Consider the following 11,983-nt stretch of genomic DNA (forward strand, 5'->3'; position numbering starts at 1 on the left):
CTGAATTAGTTTGAAAGTCACCTTAACTTGAGCACTGACTTGACTGTTGAATTCAGTAAGTGCTACTTGTTGGGGCAGTGCTGACTGACAAAGACAGCAGGTTTGGTGGGAGCCATGACTCACAACACAAATGCAGATATGTTTATCTAGAGACTAAGTCTTGGTTGGAATATAAAAAAAAACGTTGTCATCAACATTTCCTGAATTGAAACACAGACGTATGGACATAAGGCAGTAAATGCTGTTTGGTGGTGCTGTGTCATGCTAATGGTCCTCATGAATTTAAGAGGATTGTTCCTGATGGACTAAATGTGATCTTCATTACATTCCATTACCAAGACCATTGAAACTGCCTGAACTAAGTAGAAGATGTAAGATGGGTAAAAGCCTAAATGGGAGTCCATTGGAACTGCGACACAACAAGGAAGTGGGTGCAAAGACTCTTTGGAGGAGATCATGTGAGGTAAAAATGAGAGGTTAATGTGACTTCTATTCTCTTTGCTCTCTTTTTCCCCTTTGGTGTTAATTTACAAAAACAGCATTAATTCTTGGAACCATGTTTTCTTCAGATCTAACTCGGATCACTCCAATCAGAGACACTGATGAAGTCTTGTCCATAAGTGCTTCTCTTTGGGGTTGTCCTGGCTGGAATTTGGACAAAAATTACAATCAGTTTTAGTAGTTTTAGTTCGACATCTAGTTTTAGTAATTTTGTGAGATCAGCTAAATTCATGAACTTGTCATCAACATTTCCCCAACTGAAGCACAGACTTGTGCTGTGAGAGCAGTAAGTGCTATTAGTTGGGGTCGTGTTGGTGAGTTCAGATCAGTAAGTTTTATCAATGTTTGGGGAGTGGGGGTTGTGAACGTTTGAATTTGTTTGAACGGGGGAGAACTTTTCAGTCATCAAAAATCTCACACAGAGCATTGATCATACATTACAACCTTTAGTTGGTGCTTCAGTTCGGGAAATGTTCATGACAAATTCGCAAATTTAGCTGATTTAAAGAAATCTACCAAAACTTTAATTCCATCCAGGACAACCCCAAAGAGAAGCACTTATGCACAAAGACTTCATCAGTGTCTCTGATTGGAGTGATCCGAGTTAGATCTGAAGAAAACATGGCTCCAAGAATTAATGTCGTTTTTGTGAATTAACCCTGAAAGGGGAACAGAGAGCAAAGAGAATAGAAGTCAGATTGAGCTCAAATTTTTACCTCACATGATCTCCTCCTTTGCAGCCACTTCCCAGTTGTGTTGCAGTTCCAATGGACTCCCTTTCAGGCTTTTGCCCATCTTATACCTGAATGAAACCACTCCCACAGCTCCCTGTCTACTTAGTTTGGGCGGTTTCAATGGTCTTGGTAATGGTTTGTAATGAAGAACACATTTAGTCCATCAGGAACAGACAACGATCCTCTTAAATTCATGAGGACCGTTAGCATATGATGAGAGGACAGCTAACTCTGGTGATTAGTGTTGCTGCAGCTGATCTGAACTTATCTTTTCAAAATGGCAATCTTTGTTGTTGTTTTCATTTCAACCAAAACTTTTTTCCACCAAATTGTTAAATAAACTCTCTGTCCTGGTTAATCCTTGGACGGAATGAAAAACATTTGAAATCACAAACTTCACCCCAACAAATAGCACTTACTGCTCTCAGAACACAAGTCTGTGCTTCAGTTGGGGAAATGCTGATGACAAATTAATACATTACACAGCTAATCCTGCTGACTAATTTTTCCTCAATATTCCAACCAGGACAACCCTGGTTGAGAGGATGTTGTTGAATCATCAATGTCTCTGATTGAAATGATCAGAGTTAGATTTTGAAATTGCTCCCAAACCTCCTGTTGTCTTTGTCAGTCAGCACTGCCCCAACAAGTAGCACTTACTGAAATCAACAACCAAGTCAGTGCTCAAGTTAAGGTAACATTTGTGACTTTCAAATTACTTTCTTAACCCTCACCACCCAAAAATTGATAGAACCTCATCTGCTTGTGATTGGCTTTTGAAATCACCAACATTACCCCAACTAATAGCACTTACTGCTCTCAGAATACAAGTCTGTGCTTCAGTTCGGGAAATGTTCATGACAAATTCGCAAATTTAGCTGTTTTAAAGAAATCGATCAAAACTTTAATTCCATCCAGGACAACCCCAAAGAGAAGCACTTATGCACAAAGACTTCATCAATGCCTCTGATTGGAGTGATCTGAGTTAGATCTGAAGAAAACATGGCTCCAAGAATTAATGTCGTTTTTGTGAATTAACCCTGAAAGGGGAACAGAGAGCAAAGAGAATAGAAGTCAGATTGAGCTCAAATTTTTACCTCACATGATCTCCTCCAAAGAGTCTTTGCAGCCACTTCCCAGTTGTGTTGCAGGTCCAATGGACTCCCTTACAGGCTTTTGCCCATCTTATACCTGAATGAAACCACTCCCACAGCTCCCTGTCTACTTTGTTTGGGCGGTTTCAATGGTCTTGGTAATGGTTTGTAATGAAGAACACATTTAGTCCATCAGGAACAGACAACGACCCTCTTAAATTCATGAGGACCGTTAGCATATGGTGAGAGGACAGCTAACTCTGGTGATTAATGTTGCTGCAGCTGATCTGAACAAATCTTTTCAAAATGGCCATCTTTGTTGTTGTTTTTATTCCAACCAAAACTTTTTTCCACCAAATTGTTAAATAAACTCTCTGTCCTGGTTAACCCTTGGATGGAATGAAAAACATTTGAAATCACAAACTCTGCCCCAACAAATAGTCCAGAAAAGACAGACTGTTCTGTGTATTTCCCTGAAGAGTTGCCAGATTGTGTTCACACCTTGATTACTGCCATCACAGTTCACCTTTTGTGTCTTTCTTTTGTCATCCTTCACAAAATTTTATTTGCTGGCACAGAGGCACGAATAGAAAAATGGCGAGGGGGGCTGTGACTTGGTTCCCATCATTCATATTAAAGAGCCGTTCAAGAGACTCTCTGTGATCTCTGTGAACATAAATCTTTACCTCGGTCTTCTGATCCAAAGTCAAACACCTTGTCCTTTGGGCCATGTGGGGTCTGAGTGTGGCCCATTTTAATGTCCTGTTGTCAGTTTAGTGTCTGTTCTTGTCATATTTCATTGCTTCAACATTCATCAGGATGAAGGCAGCATCAAGCAGCAGAGGTCAGTGTTGGCCATGACCTGATCAGATCCACCTTCTGTGGAGGAGATAAAAACCTCACTGATTTCTGTAAAATGGACACAGTTAGGTCCGTTCACCTACACACAACTGCCCAACCACGAAGGGACTCGAACCCTCAGTCTTCTGATCCGAAGTCAGACGCCTTGTCCATTAGGCCACGTGGTCACTGGGCCATGTTAATGTCCCATTGTCAGTCAGTCAGCACTGCCTGGATACAACAGTGGTCAGGGCTCCAGGAAAGTAGATCCCTCGAACTGGTTCAAACCTGAACCTTCTACTGATGGATGTGCTCCTGTGATGTGCGTTTGCAGAAGCGTGGCACAATCAGCCCGTACGCGGTTCTTATATGATAGTAACCTGCTGAGGTTGTGAGTTCAAGCCTCAGCTGGTTGAGCTGTTTGAAGAAAGGTGGTATCTTCTTACAGCGCAAAAATTCTTTCTTTCTTTGTGGATGATGTCACAGTACTCACAGAATGAAACTCCTCCTTTGAAGCTGCTTTGAAGAATTTCCAAAATCACATGTGATTCAAATGTAAACACAAAGGCTGCCTCACTGTCACCATTCAGAACAGCTGAGAAGATTATTGATCATTCATTGATTGATTATTAATGATCAGCTCAGAACCAAACAGTGTATCTGAAGCACGGGAAAGAGTTCTGCTCTCCAACACTCTGATCCCTCAGTTACCATCGAGTGCACACTGTTAATGAAGCTCAGGTAGACACAGGTAGATGAATAGTCCTACATTAAAACCGTGGATGGATTTCCCCAACAAGCCTTTTGATAGTAGCTGTAGAAGGTGCTGTGTTCAGGTGACAGTCTCCTCTGGAATTGAGGGTTTAAATACCACTCCTGACAGTCTGTGCTGTTACCCAGCTTCTTTGTCTGAGGGCCTTCTGGGAAAGATCTTTGTTGTGCTTCAAGTCACATCTGTCCTCATTCAACTGATTCCTCAACTAACTGTTAGTAGAAACTGTTTGTAAATGACATCTTTGTACATCTGACTGCCAGTTATATTTGGTTGTGTGAAAGTCCAACCTCTGTTCGGGGCAGACCCAGCTCAAGAAGATAAATGTGAAACTTTTCCAGATATCAGGGCTCTTTCTGGCAGAGATCCTGGGGGAGCTCTGTCACTTCAAGCCCAGCGCTGCCTTACTTTACCGGTGACCTTAATAAATGTTTCAACTGTGAACTGAAGATTACTCCAACTCATTGTTGGGCTTCCAAGAAAATAGTTATTGCCCAACATGGGGCCTGCTAGTGGTAGGTCCATTGTTGTAAAGGAATTTCCCATACCGGGAGTCGAACGCGGGCCAGCTGGGTGAAAACCAGGAATCCTGACCGCTAGACCATATGGGAGATGCAACCACGCATCTCAGCATTCTAATGTTCATGCAGCCATTTTTGTGGACGATCCAATGAACCCTGTAGATCTCAGGCTGATGGTGCCAAAAGGACCACATCATCATCAATTTTGCGATCTTCCACAAGAGAATAATGGCGTCTTTGACAGCCTTTTGGACACACAACCAGTCAGCGTGACACATCCACCCTCACAATATTTCATGGTGTGGTTGAAAGAGGAGGGAGAATATTGGAAATGTAGGTGACAAAAAAACCTGCGTTTGAATCTCACTCAGGTACCACCTCAGATGCCGAAACCCGGGATTGAACCAGGGACCTTTAGATCTTCAGTCTAACGCTCTCCCAACTGAGCTATTCCGGCTGAGTGGCTGCATTTCTGCTGGATGTTCTGTGACAGTTCTGCTTGTTTTTGCCCATTAACACTGCTCTTTAACCCTCCTGTCATTTTCACCCCCCGCCCCCCCTTCCAAACCTTGGTTGGAATTTCAATTAAAAGTTAAAAGTTTTAAATTGATGTCTTCTTAGACGTTAGATGACTTCAATTACAGAATCTATTGATTCACTCCAATCAGAGACACTGATGAATTCTTTGTGTTTCTCTGTTCTGGTCCTGGTTGGAATTTGGACAAAAAAGCTGAGGAATGCCAATCCCTCTTTTCTTTGAATCAGCTTTTACCTGCAGAATCTGGACAAGAGGAACAGTGTTTTAGTGGTTGGTGCTGGTTGGTACTAATATACTAATATAATATATATATATTAGTAAATGGCAGAGAGAGAGATGACCTGAATACAGTTCCTTGGTCACCATATCACAGACATCTTCACTGAAATAATGACCCCTGTGTCACCTGTGAGAAAGCTCAAAGCTGTGTCCAAAGGTTTGGAGGAGTGAATGGCAGAAAGATGTCTTTGAAGCCATTTGGACACACAACCAGTCAGCGTGCAGCATTCAACCTCACAATATTTCATGTGGTTGTGGTGTGGTTGAAAGACGAGGCAGAATATTGGAAATGTAGGTCAAAACAAGGTCCACCTCTGATGCTGAAACCCGGGATCAAACCAGGGACCTTTAGATCTTCAGTCTAACATCAGTTTTAGATTTAATTAAACAATTCAATGTTGCACTCATTCATGCACTATGCAATGTTGAAAAGGCACATAAAATGGGAATTTGACTGTTTCATAATAAAGGAGTTAGGACTTAAAACACTAAAGCCTGTGTGCTCCCTGTGGTTCCCTCAGATCCAGGACCTTTAAGTCATTGCAGGTAATGGCTCGTTGGTCTAGGGGTATGATTCTCGCTTCGGGTGTGAGAGGTCCTGGGTTCAAATCCTGGACGAGCTCTCAGTGTTATATATCCCAATATCTTCCCAAAGTTTGTCTCCTGTGAAAAGCAACAACCACTTTGTCTTGTCCAGAAACTGCAAGCGAAAGCTCTAATACAGGAAGTGATGAGCAGGAACTCCACTGAGAGCAAAGCACTGCTGGGGTTTGAATGCAACATGTCCTGTTTACAAGACAAGACTTATTGATACTAATACATACTAAGCCAGCAGTCTGCCCATTGAGCTAATTCCGCTGTGCTAACATGCTAGCGTGCGCAGCTCACTTGGGAGAGCGTTAGACTGAAGCTGTAAAGGCCCCTGGTTTTTGGCATCAGAGGAAAGAAAAGCAGCTTCTGTCAGAAGTGGGATTTGAACTCACACCTCCTGGGGAGACTGCTACCTGAACGCAGCACAATGACTGCCTGATTAGATCGCATAGAAGCTGTAGAGTGGACAAACAGGAATTTTAGTGTTTCACTGGTAAGATTTAGGTTCTACTGAGATTTGAACTCGGATCGCTGGATTCAGAGTCCAGAGTGCTAACCATTACACCATGGAACCCTGCAGACATATGCTCATTATACAAACAAACAAATTTCGAGATCATTCAAGAAGGACTTGAAGAAGCCTAGTCAAGAGTTACACTCATGAACGTGCAAATAAAGATCAGTATATGTATATGTATCTGGGGCTGGGTGATGTCATCACCAGAAATTAAAATGTGTACTAGCATGCATACAGGGGAATTAGCTCAAATGGTAGAGCGCTCGCCTAGCATGTGAGAGGTAGTGGGATCGATGCCCACATTCTCCACAGAATTTTAGCTTTTTGGAGATACAGCATACAGGGTGGACTTTGGAGGCTTTTGGTAAACAGAAGCAAGACTGTTATTGTGTTATCATTATCATGTAAATCATCATAATTTTTACTGAATTTCTGAGCAGGACAATCCCAAAGAGAAGCATTTATGTAGAAAGGAATAACTGTAGCTGTCTGAGTTAGAGCCTCAGATATGGCTATGGAAGTGCAACAAATTCAAAGTTTATCTGGACGGACTGTATCCGCTTTCAAAGCTGTTGTCAGATCTTTCTGTTTTAATTACACAACTCCAATACCAGTTAGTCAGCAAAACATGATGAGCCAAGTCCACTGTAACAAATAACAAAGGATTTTCTTTAGCATAAAATAAACTGTCTCATATCAATCAGAAAAACGGCTGACAGTTTGAGATTCAAACCAACGATCTTCTTATTGTGGGACCAGTTCCTCTTACAGCAGGCTGTAAGAGGAACTGGTCATCATGTCTCTGTGGCGCAATCGGTCAGCGTGTTGGGCTGTTAACTGAAAGGATGGTGTTTCGAGCCCACCCAGGGACGATCTTTGTTTAATTCACTGGTATTATAGTTCACACATGGAAGAACGGAGGATTTTTAAGTTGATGCTCAGCTATCTCCATCTAGTGGACAGATGGTCGAAGTTGATTCCTGAAAAGAGGAAGTGACTTTTCCTCAGATCAAACTGTTGAAGGAGAACGAGCAGCCTGGTCTTAGACCCAGACCCAGATTTAATCATTTTACTCCTGGAGATACTTTCACAGCGAACAAACTAGAAGACAATCGGTCACCTGCCAAGATAAAAATATATATAATCACACTGTGCATGTGCAAATAAAGATGAGTATATGCATCATAATCATGGACCAGTAAAGTTGGTGACAGATAGAACATCATGTTATGTCATCACATTCTAAATTTTCACGTTTGACATATTTCATTACCATTTTGGTGGCGCCATGACGAGGTGGCCGAGTGGTTAAGGCGATGGACTGCTAATCCATTGTGCTCTGCACGCGTGGGTTCGAATCCCATCCTTGTCGGTGTTCAGCTTGTTTTTGTCTCTCCATGTTGCTGCCTGCTGTTCCAGGTGGAATTATCCTAGATTTTTGAAGACGTTTGACCTCTCGTCCAAGAGGCGTCATTAGATAGATTGGTGTTTTACCTGTTGCAGTATCTTAGAAGCATGAAATGCTTCATGAAATTTTCTTCCCCAAATACAGTACAAACTACAAAAATTCTGTCACCCCTCTTTCTCTTGTCATGATAACAGTGTGAGAGATGTGAATTTTTAGCTTCATTGTGGGACTTTGGAGAAGTGGTTGGTGAACAGAACATCCAGCATGGCAGGGGGCCAAGCTGTGGTATGATCTTAAGTTTAGCAGCTACCATCACTTCGAGTTTCCAAAGTGGGGATTGAGCTGAAGATACAAATAAAATAATCAAAATGTGCTTTCTTCTTGAAATGCTTCCATGGTGCAACTGCTCTTGTTCTCTCTTTCATATCATAGCAACATCGACAACTAATAACTAACCAATACCACCAATCACCAATATCCCTTCTCCTCAGCACAGCATGAGCTACAAAACCATTGCTCTTGCTTCAGATACTGCAACTCACAACCGGACAGCAAACCTCACACAGCTCCATAGTGTAACAGTTCGCACCGCTATTGACTGAAAGGCAACAGATGGGCTCGTCCGGGATTTGAACCTGGGACCTCTTGCACCCCAAGCGAGAAGCATACTCCTAGACCAACGAGCCATGTGGGCTGTGGAGTTCATGACAAAAAAGTGGGAGGAGTCTTTCATCCCTTTGATGTCATTAGAACCTTTGTGACATCACAGAATCAGCATCTCCTTTGAAAGAAACTTTGGTAAGAGTCATGATGGTCAGCCACATACGTTGGGGATATTTTCAGATCCAAAATACATCCCTGTACATCAGAGTGGTTCTGCTACGGAGTGTTGCATCAGTGGCCACCATCACTTCAAGTAACCCAAATGGGAAAGATCCTTATTGACAGCATTGTTGCGCTTTGCTACATCTGAACTAAAGATACAAATAAAATAATCTAAATTGGCTTTTATTTTGAAATGTTTGTATGGTGCAACTGCTCTTGTTCTTTCTGCAGCTCAAAGCATCAAGGAGTTGAAACGCAGCATAATGATAAAAATGAACCGTCTGTATTTTTTGGGAATTTTTAGGATCATTTTTTGCAGCTTTAGCAGCCCGGCTAGCTCAGTCGGTAGAGCATGAGACTCTTAATCTCAGGGTCGTGGTTTTGAGCCCCACGTTGAGCGATAAGTAGTTTCTTTTTTTTAGACCCAAACTTACCCAGCAGAACACTGCCTGGTTATGAGCAGGTTAAAAAGTACTGAGACTTCCACCTGCAGTCTATCCAATGACCAGCAGGGGGCTCCACTGGTTGACAAAAACAGTCAGGATGGCCGAGCGGTCCAAGGCACTGTGTTCAGGTCGCAGTCTCCTCTGGAGGCGTGGGTTTGAAAGGGTCATCTCTGCAGTTGTTCTCTGAAACCGTCTGTATCTGTATCGTAGAAGAAGTAAAAACAAATGGGAAAATAACACTCAGTAACATTTATGTTTGTATGTATGTTGTTGTTGCAACATGGAAAGACTAACGCAATTCGAACCCACGCGTGCAGAGCACAACGGATTAGCAGTCCATCGCCTTAATCACTCGGCCACCTGCTAATCCGGACAACGGATTCGGCCGTCTCATCATGAGGAGGCCGAGTGATTAAGGCGATGGACTGCTAATCCGTTGTGCTCTGCACGCGTGGGTTCAAATCCCATCCTTGTCGGTACATATTTGCCCATCAAAGTGAGTCCACAACACACAAAGACTGCCTGATTACATCGCACACGTGTAGCGTGGACAAATACAGGTTGTTTCCATTTTCCAAAGATGGCGGAGCAACATTTCTACATGTTGATGTCTGTTATATCTATAACATCTAACATTAGGCGCAAGGCACTGCTGGGATTTGAACCCAGGATCTCCTGTTTACAAGAGAGGCGCTTTGACCAGCTAAGCCACAGCACCACTCTGACGTTCATGTATATGCAGAGTTATGATTCTTAACAATTTTTGTCACCTGTGAAAAGTGGTCACCAAGTTTCCTTCTGCTAAACACAAAATGAAAATGCATTTAAAATGTTCTGAGGGGGAGAAATTTTCAGTCATTAAAAATCTCACACACTACAACATTTAGTGTCCGCACACTCCCTGATGGTCTAGTGGCTAGGATTTGGCGCTCTCACCGCCGCGGCCGGGGTTCGATTCCCGGTCAGGGAAAGTGTTTTTACTGAAAAATACAGGTGATTGAAAAATATCTTTTAACAGATATTGATAATGGTATCGGGGAAAAATTTCATATCGGTGCATCAGTAGTTTGAAGGTTTGAAGTCTTCTGTGTGACAGGCAGAGATACTGTCCACTATATTAACGAGGAGCAGGAAAGAGAAACATCATGTGGTGTGTGACTTCACTTCCTCTGTGGAAAAACAAGCAGAGAATGAAGTTCTCTAATGTTTTGGCCTCTTTTTTTAACTCACGTCAAAACTTCACAATGAAGTTACGGTCTAGTACATAATTTGATTAAAATAACAAGTGACCTGAAAACCACTGTCTTCAGATTTAGCTCCAGGTGGTTCTGACCACACCAGACGACCAGTCTGTCCACCTGCTGTCTGTAGGCGGACTCATCACTGTGCTGGATGAGGCCGATGAAAAAAATGGTCTCCTTCGAGCCAGATTTGAACCAGCAACCAGCAACCTAAGGATTTCAATGATGAACCACTACAGTCCTTCGCTCTACCAACTGAGCTATCGAAGTATGAGTGAAAACCAAGTGAAGCTGCTGCTATTTAGAAGTAAAATGTCCCCTTAAAACAGCAATTTTTAAATAGTAAAAATTTTGCATTGTGAGCCACACAGAGGAAGGCAGAGAGCATCCTAAAATACTCTGACCGTCCACTTCATACCATCCTAGTGGATCAGAGATCAATAATCAGCCATTGGTGGTTTTTCTGCTGCTCTTATTTCATTTCTTGTGGTTGTCCTGCAGAGTTGGTTGTCTGACTGTTCTCTGTGTTATTGATGCAGTTAAAAAGCTTTGTGAGCTCTTGACGTGTTTCGTGGCTTCGTTGGTCACATTTGCTCCCTTTGTGTCTGACAGAGATCCTGAACCTTCCCACTGCTGGATGTACTCCTGTTATGTGTGTTGGCCAATTCATTTCAAATGTTTCTAAATCTGTCAGAAGGTCATTTCCCATCTGTGTTCTTTGATCTTATGGTTAGCACTGTGGACTTTGAATCCAGTCATCTGAGTTCAAATCTCAGTGGAACCTCTGTCATCTGATTCAGTGTGATAGTGATTAAGAATAACACCCAAAACAGATGCTCACCGACCTCTGTGGTTAGGTAAAGGTCCAAAGAGGATGTAGATCAGTGGTAGATGTTCATCAAAACAAAAGGCCACTCAAAGCAGAACCGCTGCTCAGTCTAACATTCAGACAACAAATTGACAACAAACATGACGAGGTGGCCGACGACTCTCTCCTTCATTGCTGATAGATACATTAATGTGAGCAGTGAACTATCCGTCTATTCACACACAGTCCAGGTCGCTGCATGCTGAGGTGGCAGAGTGTTTAAGGTGATGGACTGCTAATCTACTGTATCCTGTGTGTGGGTTCACATCTCATTGTCTTCTGTGTTCAGCTGTCCATGTTGCAGCCTGCTATTCTAGGTAGAGTAATCCTAAACGTCTGACTTCAGGTCCATATATCAATCAAACCTGTTGAAGTTTAATTCAAAGGTTATCTGGATGTGTTGTATCTGCTTTCAGAGTTGTTGTCAGGTCATTAAGATTAAATAAGGAGCTTACAACTCCAATACCAGTTAGTCAGAAAAATATGATGAGCCAAGTCCACTGTGACAAATAACATTAATGTCCTGAATGTGCTGTGTGTAAATAATGAGATCCTGGGTTCAAATCCCAGCAGTGCCTTGCTCCTAATGTTAGATGTTGTGGATAGAAAGGACTCATACATGGAGAGCACAAAATATAAAATACATTTGTCCCCAAAATACACCTTACAGCAGTAGAGGTGAAAGGAAAAGCAGCTTCCATCAGAGGTGGAATTTGAACCCACGCATCAAAGGGGAGAATGCAGAAAGATAAACATGAAGACACACTGAATGTTCCTTTACATTATGAGACATGACTTCAGCTGGAAA

General features: G+C 42.4%; 9 non-coding genes across 9 annotated transcripts; 4 read left to right on the top strand and 5 right to left on the bottom strand.

The window, feature by feature from the left end:
- Positions 1-3,284: 3,284 nt before the first annotated feature.
- trnar-ucg (transfer RNA arginine (anticodon UCG)) lies at positions 3,285-3,357 on the bottom strand. The gene has a single exon. It is a non-coding gene; the product is annotated as a tRNA-Arg (tRNA).
- A 1,123-nt stretch (positions 3,358-4,480) lies between these two features.
- On the bottom strand, positions 4,481-4,552 carry trnae-uuc (transfer RNA glutamic acid (anticodon UUC)). The gene has a single exon. It is a non-coding gene; the product is annotated as a tRNA-Glu (tRNA).
- A 294-nt stretch (positions 4,553-4,846) lies between these two features.
- trnaf-gaa (transfer RNA phenylalanine (anticodon GAA)) lies at positions 4,847-4,919 on the bottom strand. Its single transcript has one exon. It is a non-coding gene; the product is annotated as a tRNA-Phe (tRNA).
- Positions 4,920-5,830: 911 nt separating this feature from the next.
- trnap-cgg (transfer RNA proline (anticodon CGG)) lies at positions 5,831-5,902 on the top strand. The gene has a single exon. It is a non-coding gene; the product is annotated as a tRNA-Pro (tRNA).
- Positions 5,903-6,372: 470 nt separating this feature from the next.
- trnaq-cug (transfer RNA glutamine (anticodon CUG)) lies at positions 6,373-6,444 on the bottom strand. Its single transcript has one exon. It is a non-coding gene; the product is annotated as a tRNA-Gln (tRNA).
- Positions 6,445-6,623: 179 nt separating this feature from the next.
- trnaa-agc (transfer RNA alanine (anticodon AGC)) lies at positions 6,624-6,696 on the top strand. Its single transcript has one exon. It is a non-coding gene; the product is annotated as a tRNA-Ala (tRNA).
- A 981-nt stretch (positions 6,697-7,677) lies between these two features.
- On the top strand, positions 7,678-7,759 carry trnas-gcu (transfer RNA serine (anticodon GCU)). Its single transcript has one exon. It is a non-coding gene; the product is annotated as a tRNA-Ser (tRNA).
- Positions 7,760-9,710: 1,951 nt separating this feature from the next.
- trnat-ugu (transfer RNA threonine (anticodon UGU)) lies at positions 9,711-9,784 on the bottom strand. The gene has a single exon. It is a non-coding gene; the product is annotated as a tRNA-Thr (tRNA).
- A 180-nt stretch (positions 9,785-9,964) lies between these two features.
- trnae-cuc (transfer RNA glutamic acid (anticodon CUC)) lies at positions 9,965-10,036 on the top strand. The gene has a single exon. It is a non-coding gene; the product is annotated as a tRNA-Glu (tRNA).
- The last annotated feature ends 1,947 nt before the right edge of the window (positions 10,037-11,983 follow it).

The sequence above is a fragment of the Echeneis naucrates genome, chromosome 2 (assembly GCF_900963305.1).
Source record: "Echeneis naucrates chromosome 2, fEcheNa1.1, whole genome shotgun sequence".
NCBI classification, from domain to species: Eukaryota; Metazoa; Chordata; class Actinopteri; order Carangiformes; family Echeneidae; genus Echeneis; species Echeneis naucrates.